At 39.5% G+C, this 18,373-nt stretch overlaps 1 pseudogene; it reads right to left on the bottom strand.

Annotated features, from left to right (window-relative positions):
* Nucleotides 1–3,600: 3,600 nt before the first annotated feature.
* LOC115838179 lies at nt 3,601–3,803 on the bottom strand (annotated as a pseudogene).
* Nucleotides 3,804–18,373: the final 14,570 nt, after the last annotated feature.

Here is an 18,373-nt window from a genome sequence, read left to right as displayed (position 1 = left end):
GTTCAAAGTTCAAGTGATTCTCCTGCCTCAGCCTTCTGAGTAGCTGGGATTACAGACACTCACCACCATGCCTGGCTAATTTTTGTATTTTTAGTAGAGACGGGTTTCACCATGTTGGTCAGGCTGGTCTTGAACTCCTGACCTCATGATCCACCCGCCTCAGCCTCCCAAAGTGCTGGGATTACAGGTGTGAGCCACCACGCCTGGCTAGTTCAATCTTATGATCCCTCAATAAGTTTTCTGCCTCCTTTTACCCTGTATAACATAGTTTATTATGACACAGCCAGCAGCAACAAAAGTATTTTATTACTGTGACAGACAGTTTGAAATAAATTTCTTTTGACATTCTCCAAGTCAGTGTGGGAGCTGGAGAAACACACAGTAGATGGGAAGAAGCTGATTGAAAGGGGTATTTTCAATATATTTTTGCACAAAGGGATGCATCTATAGTTTTTATGGCACTTAACACTTGAGTCTAAACTGCAATAGCTGTTTTTCCCCAAAACTTTGTTAATACTATATGCCAAAGAAGGCTTTCTTATTTCCATTAATGCACTTACTCAGAAAGTGCATACATAGTGTGGTTCTCTTTGTGAGGCCTATTTGTGCCCTGTAGCACATTGCAGTATGCTCTTTTGCTTCCTTTGTCTCCTCCATCAAGGCTCCAAAGTAACCCTAAAAGTATTGGAACTTAGTGAAGACTTACTCCCTACTTCCCTAGTGAAATCTTCACTAAGTCTCTTCGCGTTCATGAAATCTTTTCTGGTTTACATTCAGATTCTTGCCTCTGTTTTTGTCCTAGGAAAGAGAAGTTTCATAAGCACACACTGGGATGAATACTAAAGCTCCAATATTTAATATTACTTGAGGGATCCCAGAATATCTGGTACTATCTCACTGCCTCCTGAGTTTGGTTTTGGGGAGGATTCCTGAATATTAGCCAAGACACAACAGTATATACAACAGGAGTGTAAATGAAGGGGATCCCAGAGATGAGACCAACATCTTTCTCGAGCCTCCTCAAACTTGAAATTACCCTGAGGAGGCTTGGAGTGAAAGGAAAAGGACATGGAGGCAGCCGCTTAACTTCTAACAATATTTGTTTGCGAGCAAGCATGGGGCACATCCAGAAATATGTATGGGGCTTGTTCTATGCAGGGCTTGCTATATTAGACAGGATGAGAGCCAGTGAAGTGAATACTATTCCTGCTTCTAAAGGAAAGTATGAGTTATATGTGAATAAAAAGTCCTGGACTGGAAATTCAACCTTTTCAAGCTTCTTTAGTTTTCAACAGTATTACTTTCTGAAATCTTTCATTTGCCTTCATTTAATTGCAAATACTTCGTATTATGCATGAGAGAACCAAGAGACAGTGTGGGCCATAAAATATTCATTGCAGATTTTAATTTTGACTCTGGAGTCAAATAATAAAATGGAAATAAGGGGAAAATATTCCAAAATGAGTCACAAGATCCACAAAGGTCTGAAAAAAGTGATTTTACCACTCAAATTGTATTAGAATATACATAAGCTAATGAATCATATATCAATGCTACTTTTTTGGAGTACTAACAGATGGCACTTCTACTGGAGGAAAGTGAAATACTCATCCCTGTAGAAATCCACTTCGGTGCAAGCAAGTGGCACAGAGTCCATTGGCACTCAGACAGCTAGTTTTGCACCTGTGTGTTCAGTGCTGTGAGCTGGCCTCTCCATAAAAGTCCATCCCAATCTCTGCACAATGCAAACATATAATCATATGATAAAAATAAGATGTAGGATGGATTGTTGCAAAGAAGTTATTATATCCAGACTCAAAGAGAAGAAACTGTAAAAGCAATGCAACTATACTAAAAGCATTTGCTCCTTTATGAGGAAGAGGAGTTACATTTGGCTATATTGAACCCATTTGCATAGGAAAGGGACAGATATTGGAAGTGAAAGGGGGGAGAAACTGAGCTACATGCTCATGGCCTAGATGCAATGGTAGTTGACTTGGTAGGGGTTACATGGGCCTCTACACAACTTTCTATAGACACTCTAGGTGCCATGCCCACATCTTGTTAATCCTCTTTACCATTCCTTTACTGCTACCTTTGTTTCTGTTTGATTTTGCTTTTAGTTTCCTTTACCTTGACACTGTCAAGGAGTGTCTGTCATTGGAGGCCTGTCATTGTGCTACTGGAGCCACTTTGCCCACATGTGTGGGTTTTGAAGTGCTTTGGGTTTGAGACCCCTTGGGATGGCCATTAGCCAAGGTTGATGAGCACGGAGATATGAGAGCCTAGCTCTCTTGCCTCCTGTCAGTACAAACTCTGAGATGTAATTTATGCTCTAGAGCTCTCCTGCAGGATGAGCAGAGGCTGGGATCCTCCCCAGAATTGCACCCTTGCTAAATGACTTCCCCTTCTCTTGTCTTGCCTCTCCATTCCCTCACTAGTTTCTCCTGGGGCACTTCCTTAATAAATTCCTGACAAATTCCTGTTCAGGATTAGCTCCTGAAGACTCAGTCTAAGATACTCTCCAATGGATAGTTTAATCTATCCACATCCTCAGCAGAGCTTCTCTGCTCAGCATCGGTGACCAGCTTCAGACTGTAAACTCTCTTACAGTTAGTGCCCACAAACATTCCCTCAGAACACTCAAGGAAGGTGTAGATAGCAACAGTATTCTGAACTCTTTTTTATCCGAAAAAACAACTGGAATGATAATAAGCCCCAATCTTCCAATGACAGGAATAAGAAGTGACCTTTTTACTTTAATAAATACATTTAGGGAGACAGACAAATTGGCTCTTTTGATAAACAAGATAATAATTCTATTTCTTCTCAGTCAACAGAAGTTAATAGCTTTCCTACTGAAACCTATTTAAGTTGACAATAAGTTGAAAACTAACCTGAGTCTGTGAAAAAGGTGTCATAATTAGCTTACTCAGAACATTTCTTGATGTATTGGTTACCATTTATCACGGGCAGAGGACATTTGCCCTGAAAATTGGGAGGTACCAGGTGGTGAATTTACACAAACATAGTGAAGAGATCTGGATTCTCCTGATCTAGAGTTCAGAGACATGGTTGATGTTAGGAGAAAATTCAATCCTTACTTCTCTCTCTTTTTCTTTTCTTTTCTTTTCTTTTTTTCTCTTGTTTCCCCTCTCTCCCTCCCTCCTTCCCTCCTTCTCTCCTTCCTTCCTTCCTCCCTCTCTTCCTTCATTCCTTCCCTCCTCCCTCCCTTCCTTCCTGCTTTTCTCCCTTCCTCCCTCCCTTCCTTCCCTCCTTCTTTCCCTACTCCCTCCCTCCCTCTCTTCCTTCCTTCCTCCCTTCTTTCCTTCTTTCCCTCCTCCCTCCCTCCCTTCCTTCCCCCCTCCCTCTCTCCCTCTTTTCCTTCCTTCCTCCCTTCCTCCCTCCCGTCTTCCTCCCTCCCCCCTTCTTACTTCCCTACCTCCCTTCTTCCTTTCTTTCCTCCCTTCTTCCTTTCCTTCCTCCCTTCTTTCTTTCCTCCTTCCCTCCTTCCTTCCCTTCCTCCCTCCTTCCTTCTTTCCCTCCCTCCCTTCTTCCTCCCTCCCTTCCTGCCTTTCTCTGTTTCTTTCTATAGCGGAAACCACTCAGACTGCATCATCCTCTCCCTCTGACTCTCCACAATCACCAATGGCAAATAGCAGTTGCAAGAAAGCAGTGCCAAGAGCCGGCTTCACACTCAGGAAAGAACCCTGCACCTCTTCCTCATATTTCTGGTGCTCTACACATTCAGAGAAACTTCCCTAGTGACAAACTATAGAAATGATCCCTGAAAATATAATCTTCATTTTACATTTCTTAATACAGGGGTCCCCAACCTGAGGAAAGAGTCCCCACAGTAGGTCCCACAGAAACAGGGGGCAAGCCAGAATTACCACCTGAGCTCCACCTCCTGTCAGATCAGCTGGGCATTAGATTTTCATAGGAGCAGGAACCCTATTGTGAACTGCACATGTGAGGGATCTAGGTTGCCTGATTCTTATGAAAATCTAATGCCTGACGACCTGAGGTGGAAGAGTTTCATCCCAAAACCATTCCCCCATCCCCACCCCATGGAAAAATTGTCTTCCACGAAACTAGTCCCTGGTGCCAAAAAGGTTGGGGACACTGCCTTAATAAAAGTTTTTTTAATCTGACTGGTCCCAGTCAAATTTACATTCTGTGAGAATGTAAATAGGCTTCACATGAGGAAATGGTTCTGTTTATTTAATCTGCAGGACTTCTCTTAGAATCTTTATTTTGCTGATGTATGGTACAAGTCTCTCAATACTACATTTTCCAAATTTAGTGGTTGTAACATCTTTTTTTTCACATCTCTGCTGCTGTAGACAAGATTGTAAACTAGTCAGATTTCTCTTTGCTTTCCTCCACTTTATTTCTTTATCTCTTCCCTTTGATTCCTTAACTGAATCATCTTGTATGAAAATAAGTATGAGAAATATAGGTGTCTATTAATTAATATCTTATTCATCTATTATTGTGAACTCGGGCATCTGCTCTATAGTAAGTCAGAATGTATTTCTTAGGAGGAATGCAGTTGATTGCACTCCAAATGGCCTATGCTTCTTTGTTCTTCCATGCATGTCTATCTCTGTCTCCAACTAGATCAGAAGACCCTGGAGAACTGAGTAGAAGTTAAAATTTTTTGAATGAAATTAAACACTGATATTCATATTCAATTAATTCAATTAATGCTATAGGTCTAAAACTTATCAAGAATTCCCATCAAAAAGAAAATTTGTCAATAACTTTGGGAAATAGTCTTAAAATGTAAGACTTTAGCATTTGCTGTTTACTGTCCACGGGACAATCCTCCTAGAGAGTGCTTATCACTACATCATATATGTATGTGTTGATCTCTCTCTTTCTCTCTTTCTCTATCTACGGGCACACCCCATTTTATTGGTGCTTTGATTTATTGTATTCACCAGTATGACAATTTTTTTTTTTTTTTTACAAATTAATGGTTTGTGGCAACCCTACTTGAGCAAATCTATTGGCACCATTTTCCCAACAGCATGTACTCACATCATATCTCTGTAACTCTCTGAATTTCAAACTTTTTCATTACGATTATATCTTTGATGGTGATCTGTGATCGGTGATCTTTGATGTTACTGTTGTAATTATTTTGGGGTGCCACAAACTGTGCCCATATAAGATGGTATACTGAATTGATAAATGTGCATGTTCTGATTGCTCCACCAACCGGCTGTTTCCCCATCTCTCTTGCTTTCCTTAGGCCTCACTATTTTCTGAGAAACTATAATATTGAAATTAGGCCAATTAATAAACCTACAATGGCTTCTAAGTATTCAAGTGAAAGAAAGAGTCACATGTCTGTCACTTTCAATCAAAAGCTAGGAATGATTTAGCTCAGTAAAGAAGGCATGTTGAAAGCTGAAACAGGCTGGGCCTCTTGTGCCAAATAGTTAACCAAATTGTGAATGTAAACAAGAAGCTCTTGAAGGAGATTTAAAGTGCTTCTCCAGTTAACACATGAATAATAAGAAAGCCAAACAGTCTTATTCCTGATATGGAGGAAGTTTTAGTGGTCTGGATAGAAGATCAAACAGCTAGAACATTCCCTTAAGCCAAAGTCTAATCCAGAGCAAGGCCCTAAATCTCTTCAATTCTAGAAAACCTGAGAGAGGTGAGGCAGCTACAGAAGAAAACTCTGGAGACAGTAGAGGTTAGTTCCTGAAGTTTAAGAAAATAAGCCATCTGCATAATATAAAAGTGCAAAGTGAAGCAGCAAGTGCTGATCAGAAGCTGCAGCAAGTTATCTAGATCTTGCTAAGATCATTGATGAAAGTGGCTACAATAAGTAAAAGATGTTCAGTGTAGATCTAACAGCCTTCTGTTGGAAGGAGATGTCATCTAGGACTTCCATAGGTGGAGTGGAGAAGTCAATGGCCAGCTTTATAGCTTCAAAGGACAGGTTAGCTCTCTTGTTAGAAGCTAATGCAGCTGGTAACTTTAAGCTTAAGCCAATGCTCATTTACCATTCCAAAAATTCTAGGGTTCTTAATAATTAGGCTAAATCTACTCTGTCTATGCTCTATAGATGAAACAACAAAGTCTGGATGACAACACATCTGTTTGCAGAATGGTTTACTGAATGTTTTAAGCCCACTGTTGAGAACTGCTGCTTAGAAAAAAATGATTCCTTTCAAACTATTACTGCTCATTGACAATGCACGTGGTCACCCAAGAGCTCTGCTGAAGATGTACAAGGAGATAAATACTGTTTTCATGCCTGCTAACACAACATCCATTCTGCAGCCCATGGATCAAGAACTAATTTTGACTTTCAAGTCTTATTTAAGAAATACATTTAATAAGGCTATAGCTGCCATAGATAGCAATTCCTCTGATGGATCTGGGCAAAGTAAACAAAACCTTTCTGGAAAGAATTCACCAGTCTTGATGAAATTAAGAACATTTGTGGTTCATGGGAGGAGGTCAAAATATCAAAGTTAACAGGAATTTGGAAGAATTAGATTCCAAACCTCATGGAGGACTTTCAAGGGTTCAAGATTTCAGTGGAGGCAGTCACTGTAGTTGTGGTGAAAATACAAAAGAGCTAGAATTAGAAGTGGAGCCTAAAGATGTTACTAAATTGCTGCAATCTCATTATAAAACTTAACAACTGAAGACTTGCTTCTCATGGATAAGCCAAGAAAGTGGTTTCTCGAGATAGAATCAACTTCTGGTGAAGATGCTATGCACACTGTTCAAATGACAACAAAGGATTTAGAATATGAAATAAACTTTGTTAATAAAGCAGCAGCAGAGTTTAGGAGGAATGACTCTAAGTTTGAAAGTTCTTCTGTGGGTACAATGCTATCAAACCACATCTTATGCTATAGAGAAGTCTTTCACAGAAGGAAAAATATATCAATATGGCAAACTTCATTTTTGTCTTATTTTAAAAATTTCCCACAGCCACCCCAGGTTTCAACAACCACAGCCCTTATCAGCCTGTAGTTATCAACACTGAGGCAGACCCTTTATAAGCAAAGAGATAATGAAGGCTCAGATGATTTTTTTTAAGCAGTAAACTATTTTTAATTGAGGTATATGCATTGTTATTTAGACATAATGCTATTGCACATTATTAGAATACGGTGTAGTATAAACATAAATTTTAAATGCCCTGGGAAACTAAAACCTTACGTGACGTGTTTTATTGCAATATTTGCTTGATTGCAGTGGTCTGGAACTGGACCTGCACAATCCCTTAGGTGTGACTGTATACCGTATACCAATTATTTCTTCTCTCTAGAATGTAGGCTCCAAAGATTAAAGGCTTCATTTTGCTTGCTGCTGTATCCTCAGTACCAGGCACATATCAGATGCTTTGATGTGTAACATTGAAAAGAAGGAAGGAAGAAAGAAAGGAAGGGAGGGAAGGAGAGAGGGAAGGAGGGAAGGAGAGAGGGAAGGAGGGAAGAAGGCAGGAATCCAGTGTATACACATGCTCATGGTACTTTTTTGCTTTTGCCAGATTGTAGCTGCTGCTTTACACTCACATATAAAACACAAGGATGTCATTAAATAGTGGCATAAGTGGTCTTCAGGAACTGAATGGTTTGGGGGTTAGGATAATTCTCTTGGAAGAATAATGATAAGGCACTAAGTATGTGTTGGAAGCTGTGGTGGATATTTATTTTGGCCAGCTCAGTTGAAACATATTTATTAAAACAGAGTTTCGTTGATACTAATTGTATTCAACATGGAAGCAAACAGGATAATAAAAGATGAGTTAGGTTCTAGTTTGGGGAACCAGAGGACTGGGACTTGGGGTGGGGGGCTGACTGGTGGCAGTAGAGGGGAAATGTTATAATCGGGAAGAAGTTTCAAGATGTTCCAGGCATTTACAACATTCTTATTTCCCAAAATACCCAGAAAATCAGGTCAAGTAAGACATTCTGGCCCTTCCTTCCTATAAGAACATACTTCTTACTTTTTAAAGAAAGTCTGTGAAAAGCAAAAAAGGGACCTTTTTACCAGAGCTGATTGTAATGTCAGCTTCTTGCAGAATGTGACAACTGCTTGTCATTCTCGATGTCCGATCACCAGAAGGTTTCTCCCTAATCATGGATTCATATAAGAACTTGGCTCCAAATGTTTCCAACACTAAAATTGTCTTTTCCGATAATTCATTTTTTTATTGAGAACACTAATCTTCCTTTCTTCGAACTTAGAAGACTCTTCCTTGACCTTTGCCTCCCTTCATTGCTATGCTCAGCCTACAGTCACATCCTAATAATTTCTTCCTCATTATGCCTCTTCTTTTGCCTCAAATGAATTAACCCCATCATTCAAGGGCAGGTCCCCATCACTGGTCATCTAGATAGCTCTGACAACCTGCTAGCTGTCTCCAGGCTAAGTGAGGATACTGTATCCTCAGTACCAGGCACATAGCAAGTTGCAAACCCAGATTTCTTTGGGGGACTTTCAGATAATAGAGGGAAAACTATAGAGATACAGAGGGCTCCAGCTATAAGTAAAATCAGCCGGGAATAAATATTTTCAATGTAGCTTACTCAGGAGACCCTTTGTTTTTCTCAAGGAGCACTCAGAGTTTTCATTATGTAGTTATTGTACCAGGGTGCTCAGTGAGGAAGAATTCAACACAGAAATTTTTTCAGATATATATATATATGTATATATATATATATATATGTAGGCGGAAACATGGGGTCACCTGAGAAAACATTATTTTCTGTTCTGCTGTATACTTATGGAAATCTGGCACCCTTATACTGGAAAAAAGCTGTATGGTAGATTGTATTATTTGTTTACAATTTCATCTCTCCATGGCCTTGGTATGTCTTCCTTGTGGGAGGACTTTTCTTCCAACCCTTTTGATTTGGGGTTTGACCGTGTGAATGTCTATAATGACAGCTCTGCGTAGAGGCTTCAAAAGACCTGCCATGTTGCAGTTTGCCTTCCTGAGTTTCTGAGTCCACCATAAGAAGAGGATGCCCCACACAGCTATGGCTCATTCACCTCAGTCCCAGAGTGAAAATATGAGGAGCAAACGTGAAACTGACACAAGCCTAGAGTCCAGCCCAGCCCAGCCGATTGACCTACAGCTGATCCATGGACCCATAAACAAATGAACATGTATTTCAGGTCACTGTGTTTTAGGTATGTGTGTTACAGAAAATCATGGCAGAACGCATGAATACAGGTTATAAGGGAACTACGTGCCGCTTTATGTGCGGGGCCAACCTAACGCTGCTTTGCCCTTAAAAAGGACTTTTCAGCCCTTCATTTTAGTTTTCACCCCACTGTTATTATTATTATCTTGAGATAGAGTCTTGCTGTGTCACCCAGGCTGGAGTGCAGTGGCTCGATCTCGGCTCACTGCAACCTCCACCTCCCGGGTTCTGCCTCAGCCTCCCAAGTAGCTGGGATTACAGATGTGCATCAACACACCTGGATAACTTTTGTATTTTCAGTAGAGACTGGGTTTCACTATTTTGGCCAGGCTGGTCTTGAACTCCTGACCTCAGGTGATCCGCCCACCTCGGCCTCCCAAAGTGCTGGGATTACAGGCATGAGCCACCACACTCGGCCTCATCCCACAGTTCTGACTTCTGCTCTTTGCTCTTGTGTTCTGCTAACATCGCATGGAGCACTGTGAGCGATCTGCAAAATGACCAGAATTATACCAAAGAGTTCGATTGGGAAAAAAATAGGTTAATCCTGGACAGAAGAAAAATTCTGTCATAGGTGAGGACATTGATCACATTTTTTAAGTGGGTTAGGTGAGAAATAAATTTAAATCATCCAATTGACAATGGCTATCACTGGCAGAAATTATCAACAGAGAATCAACTTGACAATGGTGGCAACTTCACATTATAACATTTGCTCTACAGCAAAAACTAAAAAAAAAATTATAAAGGAAGTGGTGAAAACTGCAATGGTTGAGAAAAATTAGACTTGATAGGAATAATCAGCAGAAAATAAAACAATGGCAAACTGAATAAAAATTGACCCAAGAATCAAATCATCTCAAGGAATATTAATGTGAAATGATAGCCTTGGAAAAATTGGACCTGGTATGAATAAGGGCCACAGGAACAATGAGAACACATGGACACAGGAAGGGGAACATCACACACCGGGGACTGTTGTGGGGTGGGGGGAGGGGGGAGGGACAGCATTAGGAGATATACCTAATGCTAAATGACGAGTTAAGGGTGCAGCACACCAACATGGCACATGTATACATATGTAACAAACCTGCACGTTGTGCACATGTACCCTAAAACTTAAAGTATAATAATAATAAAATTTTTTAAAAAAGGAAAATACTCTCAATAGGGAAACTGTGATTTGAGGATCTAGACCACCATGGCGCATTTCTGCAGTGTTTTTCCTGTGGATTCCACGTCCCCTTGGCCATCAGCGTGTGTGCTGTGGACCTGACCCCCAACTCCAGCCTGGTTGCCTCCTTGGAGTGGAGAAAGTTCTCTGAGGTGGCCAAGAGAGGAAATGGGACAACACTGAGGTCTCCAGCAAGTGCAGCACCCACCAGTGGGCCCCGGCTGCCAGTGCTCTCCTGGTATAGCTTTGGATCTTGTATCCAGGGTGAGTCCATGCATCTAGTTCAAAGGGCTACCCTCTCCCTTCCAGGTGCGTTTCATTTCATGAGGCCACACTTCAGAGTGTGGTGAAGGCAAAGCATCCGTGTGCTTTCTATGTCCACCTCCATCAGTGGGATTTCCTCAAATTCTGGCATTTTATTGACAGAGGTTACTTCCTGAAAAGGTGTCACCATTTTACACCAGAGCTTTCTGAAACAGTGGAATTACTCTTTGTAAGGCACTCTTGCCTTGTCTGGCATATATGTTAGCATGCATGTGTGCGTGAAAGCACATGAACTCTTTATATGTGTGTATGTCAGCATGTGGGTGTGTGTATTTATCTGTGTGCATTTGTGTGTGAATGTAGGTGCATTTGAGGATGTATGAGTGTGTGAATATGATTACAATTTTCAGTGTTTGCCTGTGAGTGTGTGTAGGAGTGTATATACTTGCGTGTGAGTATTTCCATATTGTATGTATATGTATGTGTGAGTATACTGGGTGTATGTGTATATGTGTGTTTTTGTGCATTCTGATGGGAATTTTTTCAATTAGAATACACACTACTCGTTTTGATCATTAATATCATTTATTTTATTCATCTTTTGGGGAGTTTAGCACTTTTTGTTTTCTTTTTTATTTTATTTTATTTATTTATTTTTTGAGACAGAGTCTTGCTCTGTTGCCTAGGTGGAGTGGCGTGATCTCGGCTCACTGCAACCTCTGCCTCCTGGGTTCCAGTGATTCTCCCACCTCAGCCTCCCGAGTAGCTGGGATTAAAGGCACCCGCCATCATGCCGAGCTAATTTTTGTATTTTTGTAGAGATGGGGTTTCACTATGTTGGCCAGGCTGGTCTTGAACTCCTGGTCTCAGGTCATCCACCTGCCTCAGCCTTCCCAAGTGCTGGGATTACAGGGGTGAGCCACTGCGCCTAGTCAGCACTTTTTGTTTCAATCATATCCCACCACTTTCTTCAATGAGCATCCCTATTTTTTCTCTACTGGATTCTTTTTCTTAAGTGTTTTTAATATCTTTGAAATCTCTCAGCAATTTGTTTCCCTTCTAAATATTTCTGCTACTTTTCAAAATTTCCTTTAATAATCCTCTTGTATTCTATAAATTTTACTGGCCCACTTTCCTTTCAGAGAATTAAAGCTGATTGGACTATAGGAACTGGGAGAAAAGTGGGGGATAATTTGTTCACTTGTTCATTTAGTAAATATTAACTGAGCAACTGCCAAATGAGATGTACTGTTTTAAACACTAAAACTATAGTTGTAAATAAGATTCACCTTTCTGAGACTTACATTTTAAGGCTATTCCAAGCAGAGGGAACAGCATGTGCAAAGGTACAGTGGTCTGCCCAGTGAAGGCCTGGTTACCAAGCTAAGGGATTGTGTCACACTGTCATTTTGCTCCATTGTATTGGTTATGCATGTCACAGGCACAGACCAGATACAAGAGGAGAGAACACACAAAACCAGGAATACCAGGAGGCGCAGTTCATTGTGGATACCAACGTGACAGACATTTGCTCATACCATGCACCAGTCAAATATGCTAAGTTGTGAGGTACCCCTGCCCTTCAAGAGATTGAAGGATCCTGAGGGGCTGAGGGATCGAGAGGGGAATTTATTCCAATGTCGCACCAGGAACTAAGTGAAGATGTCTGGTGAGCAGTGACATGCATGCTACAGAAGCATTCAGGAAAGATCAGTACTAACAAGAAGGGGCCCGCTGGTCCATAAAAAGCTGCTGAAGTCACAGATTGACCATGGTTGTTCCAGGAGTGAGAGGGGGATGGAAGATCAAAGCCTAAGAAGCAAAGGCATTTAAAGAACAGACTATTCCACAAAGACTATGAAGCAGAGTTGCGGGATTAAAAACCAAGAGAGGAGAGTGGATAAATACATCGTAGGTTTTAAAAATTGAAAAATAGAAATTACACACACACACACACACACGTAGTGTACAACATCATGCTCTGAAATATGCATACATTGTGGAAGGTATCAATTGAGCTAATGAACATATGCATTACCTCAACTACTTATTTTTTTTGTGGTGAAAACACTAAAAACTCAACTCTCTTTTAAATTTTAAAAACACAGTACAGTGTTATTTACGACAGCCACCATGATGTACAATAGATCTCTTGAATGTTTTCCTCCGTCTAACTAAATGCTTTTCTCCTCGGCCCTCCCCACTAACCCCAGCCTCTGGTAACCAACATTCTACTCTCTACTTCCATGGGATAAACTTTTTTAGATTATAGATAGAAGTGAGACTATGTGGCATTTGTCTTTCTGTGCCTAACTTATTTCACTTAACATAAAGTCCTCCAGGTTTATCTATGTTGTGGCAAATGACAGAATTTTCTTCTTTGCTAAGGCTTAATATTATAGTATTCTACTGTGTATATCTACTACATTTTATTTTTTCATTCATCCATCAATGGACACTTACGCTTATTCCTTGTCTTAGCTGTTGTGAGTAATGCTGCAATGAACATGGGAGAGTACAGGTATCTCTTTAACATATTGATTTTATTTTCTTTGGATATATACCCAGTAGTAGAATTTCTGGATAATATGCCAGTTATATTTTTAATTTTTAAAGGACCTCTGTGCTATCTTCCATAATGGCTATCCAAATTTACATTCCCACTAACAGCGTCTGAGTCCTCTTTTCTCCACACCTTCCCCAACACTTGTTATCTTCTGAATTTTTTTTAAATAATAGCCATCCTAACATGTGTGAGGTGATGGCTCATTGTGGTTTTAATTTGCATTTCCTGGCAGTGCTACTGAACACTTTTTAAAACATACCAGTTGAACATCTGTATGTTTTCTTTTGAAAAGTGTCTCTTCAGGTCCTCTGCCCATTTTTAAATTGGGTTATTTGTTTTATTGCTATTGAGTTATTTGAGTTCTTATATATTTTGTATATTAACCCCTCATCAGATGCATGGTTTACAAATGTTTTCTCCTATTCCATAGGTTATCTCTTTACTCTGCTTATTATTTCCTTAGCTGTGCAAAAGCTTTTTAGTTTGGTGCAGTTTAATTTGTCTATTTTTTGCTTTCATTGCCTGTGCTTTTGGGTTCATATTCAAAGGTCATTGCACAGATAAATGTCATGGAGATTTCCCCCTATGTTTTTTTGTAGTAGTTTTATATTTTATACTCCCTCACGAATGGGATTGCTGCCCTTATAAAAAAGGCTTCAGAGAGCTGCCTGGCCCTGCCATCTTTTCTGCCATGTGAGGACACAGAATTCACCCTTTTTACCCTTCCCTTCATGAGTCTTGCTGCCTCACCCAGGTTGAAGTACAGTGGCATGATCATAGCTCACTGTAGCCTCAACCTCTCGGGCTCAAGAAATCATCCTGCCTCAGCCTACCAAATAGGTAGGACAGTAGACACAGGTGTGCACCAGCATGCCTAGCTAATTTTTAAAATTTTTTTGTAGAGCTGGGGTCTTGCTATTTTGCCCAGGCTGGTTTCAAACTGTTGGCCTCAAGCTATTCTCTGCCTCAACCTCCCAAAGTGCTGGGATTAAAGGTGGGGGCCACCATGCCCAGCCAAATTTACCTTCTTTAAAATATTTCTTTACCCAGTGTCAGGTATTACGTTATAGCAGCCAGAACAGACTGAGATGAAGTCTGTGCTCACGTCCCTCTCATCCCCATGCTTAGGGTATCTCTCTCTCAGGCAGTGCTGCTTGGGGTTAGTGGAGGGGTGATGCAGATAATGTGAAACTGTTCTTTCTACCCTCTTCAATGCATCTTTTCTTACTTCTGTGCTATACTCAGGTGCTGTAATCTCTCATCTGGTTTCCCTGGCTCTTGTGAAGGTATTTTAATGAATGGATTGTTGTTTAAATTGATGTTTCTATGGAGGGGGGCTGCTGGAATGTCCTATTCTGCCATCTTGCTGATGTCAGCCTCAATAAATTGTAGTTATTCAAGAATGGAATACTACTCAGCAACAAATGATCTACTGATACATACAGCAACATGGTGGAACCTCTAGAATGAGCACATTTAATCTAGGTTGGTTGCTGTCAGAATAGTAATTGTTTTTACGGGGTTGAGGGGGGAATTTTCCTGAGGAAGGAGCACAGCTAACTTCTGGAGGGAAGGAAATGTTTTGTATCTTGATTTGAGTGGTGATTACAGGATATATTTGTCAAAAAATCAAACTGTACATTTAAAATCTGTGCATTCATATTATACAAATGATACCTTAATAAAACAACACAAAACAAGAAAAAATATATATATACTATACTGCCTCTGTTGAGAGATGTTTTAGTAATCTCCAGGTTTTCACAACCAAAAATGACCCTGAAGTAAAGGAACATTTGGGCAAGAGCACTTATTTGCCTCCCTAAGTATTTCCTAAAGATTGATCCATAGATGGGAGACTAAATGTTCCAAATTCATGAGCACTTTTAAAGATCTTGATATTATTTGCTTTTAGTGGATTTGTTAATACCTACCCCTATCCTCTTTCCTTCCCTCCATCTCTCTTCCTTTCCTTCTTTCCTGCCCTCTAGCTTCTTCTTCCTCCCACTCCTCATGTATATAATATACATTATATACATATATATCTTTTTTGACTGATCACCCTATTGCAGTAGCATTATTTTCTTTTGGTTTGTGTTTCTTTGTAACAACACCACACTGCTTTAAATACTATTGGTTTCTGGAATGCTTTGATACCTGTAACACCTTTTAAATCAGATCAACATATCATATTACACTACTGAAGAGACCATTCCAAGTCTTGATTGCTATTTTTTAAAAATGGAATTATAATAAGATTTGTGAATAATCCTAAAATTGTGCTTAAGGTTTGCCTGAAGCTCACAAATTTAGAAATGCTTCTAAAGGTGTTGAATAACTGCACAAGTGTAGTGGAACATTATTTAAGCCTAAGTCCTTCCAGCACCAGCATGTGAAAGGTGCATTTTCCATCTCATTTGGTCCAGCGACTTAGAGTTCATTCCATGAGCCAGTAATGTTGGCATCACCTGGAAGCTTGTTAGAAATGCAGAATCTCACACTGTACCCAGACTTACTGAATCAAATTGACATTTTTACAAGATTCCACGATGATGCATATAAGTAGTCAAATTCAATACTTAAAGCCCTCTGTGGTTGCCAATTCTGTGTGCATTAAAAACCTCTTGAGATATTTCCAAAATGTAGAACAGGGATAAAGTGTGGATTTTTGGTGAGGCCAGGCAGGTAGATAGGATTCCACTATGACCAGGGAGAAAGTCCACACACAGGGAAGAGCTGAGGATGTCTAGATGCTAAATGTAGTATAGTCCCTAGTAATAACTAATACAGTAGTCCAAATAAGCAGGGGAGATTCCAACCTAGAACCCATGATCAAGTCAGGAGGAGGGAATATGACCCAAGGGAAGCAATTATTGGGAGGGAAATTGCCTTCTGAATATCTATCCATTTTCTGGTTGTTTATGGTTGCTAATGAGATTGAAACATTCTCCTCTGAGCTCTGCACAATCAAGCAGCCTGCATGAGAGTGGATCCTTATCATAAAAAATCTCCGTATTTTCCTTTCCAACTTGCATCCTTCATTCACAGGTAATCCTTGCAAATTCTAACTCATCTAAAAGACAAATTCCCAATGAAAGGAAGTAGGACAGCATAGTTAGTCTTCCTATTGTATAGATGTGAAAACAAAAACACCAGAATTTTATTAATTTCCTAATTTTAATAGAAAACTAGGCTATAAGGTTGACCCTAGTTTCTGAATTTATTGATCAAAATTCCAGGTACTTATGGTGAGTATACACTACCAATCTTTTTTGAAGTTTAGAGTTTGTATCAAATCAATATTCCTACAGCCTGTCATCACCAAGTAACATTCAAAAGTGCTGTTCAAAATAATAATATTAGTTGGGTTGTTTTGGGCACATTGCACTGAATATAATTTTGGTGGCATAATATTGCACCAAGTAAATGGCACAACTGAATTAAAATAATAAGCTGTGAGTGTGAATTGTGTTTGGTAATGGTAAACTATAAAGGCTTATGTGTTGATATATCATTAGTTTAAAATGATTAATTTTGCATTCCCTAAGGTAAAATGGCAAAATGATGCTGTATACAAACTCTTTATTTTTTAAACCTACAATTTGTACAAAGATTGAAAATATCAAGACAGGTGACCAGCAGAAGTTCAATGAGAAAACAGGACAAAACTTTACACTCTATTATTTGAAAAATGGCAATGCTAGAAGTGATTGCTAGAATACTAGAATGGCAATGCTAGATCCCGCCATAGCCTAGTGCTTCTAACCCATCCCAAAACATGGTGGAGGAATGAAGTTGTGTGGGAAAAAAATCTTTAGAAATGTGCTCAAATTTTGAGAAGACTGAATAAAAAAGATGTGTAGGTAGTCCAGAAATAAATGAAACATCTGTGAAAATAAATGCTCCATCCACCCACATTGAGGTCTCTACAGAGACAAAAAAAATCTATCAGTCTTTGCCATTTTGTTTCTGTCCTGCTGGGAGGAAAGGAGAAATAGGAGCTTAAGTGATCATAATGACTCTGAACTGATTATTTCCAAACGTGAATAGGAAGCTAGCAGAGTAGAAAACTAAAGGGGAAATAAATATGCCAGAGGTGGGTAATAAGAACTTTGGGACAACTTCCCTTCTCACTCTGGAAAACTCACGGGTCTCACCTGTACTTTCCCTACATATGTTGGAAGGATGTGCAATGGACTTAGAGAGAAGCGAGGGATACTGGGGAAGGGAACAACTGCAGCTCTTTGATGAAAGCGAAGGCCCTGAAGCCTGGTTTGAATTGGGAAAGGGATCTGAACTGTGCAGCTGTCTATATATATCTCCTAGACCAGATTGAATGAACCTTGGCTCATAAAAGTTACAATTTCAAAAGAGAGAATAGAAACTAGAGTCTCCAACCCCCAACCCACTAAGCTATAGAAAAGTCCTCAATACACAGCCCTCCAACTGAAGGTCTGAGGGCAAGAGAAACCGGCCTCAGGGATCAAAGGAAAATTCACCAACATCATTTAAGAATAAATTGAAAGTTTTGATATAGGTTGAATTTGATCTCACTTGCAAAAATCATGAAAAAAATGCCATAAATGAAAATAAAAGCCAATAGTCTATAAACACTTTAAAATCACAATGTTCATCCCTAAAATACAAGTAGCTAAGAATTAATAAATCTATTAATATGACATATGCTACAATAATAGAGTAAAATATGTATTGTATACATTACATACTATAAATAAACATGATACAAGTCAATATTAAATAGTAACATAAAATAAGTCAATCAATTAAAGGAGAAAATTAAGCAAATTCAATGCCCATTTTTTGGAAAACCAAACAAAATTGCCTTATAACATACTTGACTATTAAAAAATGATTTTAAAATGTATCAGCCAATTCCAGGATTTTGCAAGGTAATATTTGTTAATTTAGGGGAACTTCATGTCTAGACAGTCTCCCTATTTGGGAAAATTTTCCTATTGAGTTAGTCAGTGAAAACTTCTGTCCTTTCTCCCACATCAGAAATCCAGGGAATGAGATGTTCATTCCTTTTGCTGGTAGGTAGAGAGATTGCAGGTATATAGCCTAGGCTTAGTATTTTTTACACTTTTATCTAGGAATTTAAACCATGAACCAGAGGCTAGGGCTGTGGCTCACACCTGTAATCCCAACACTTAGCCA

This window comes from Nomascus leucogenys, chromosome 13, assembly GCF_006542625.1.
Source record: "Nomascus leucogenys isolate Asia chromosome 13, Asia_NLE_v1, whole genome shotgun sequence".
Lineage (NCBI taxonomy): Eukaryota > Metazoa > Chordata > Mammalia > Primates > Hylobatidae > Nomascus > Nomascus leucogenys.
The sequence above is the reverse complement of the archived record's forward strand: the minus strand, read 5'-3'. Positions and strand labels throughout refer to the sequence as shown.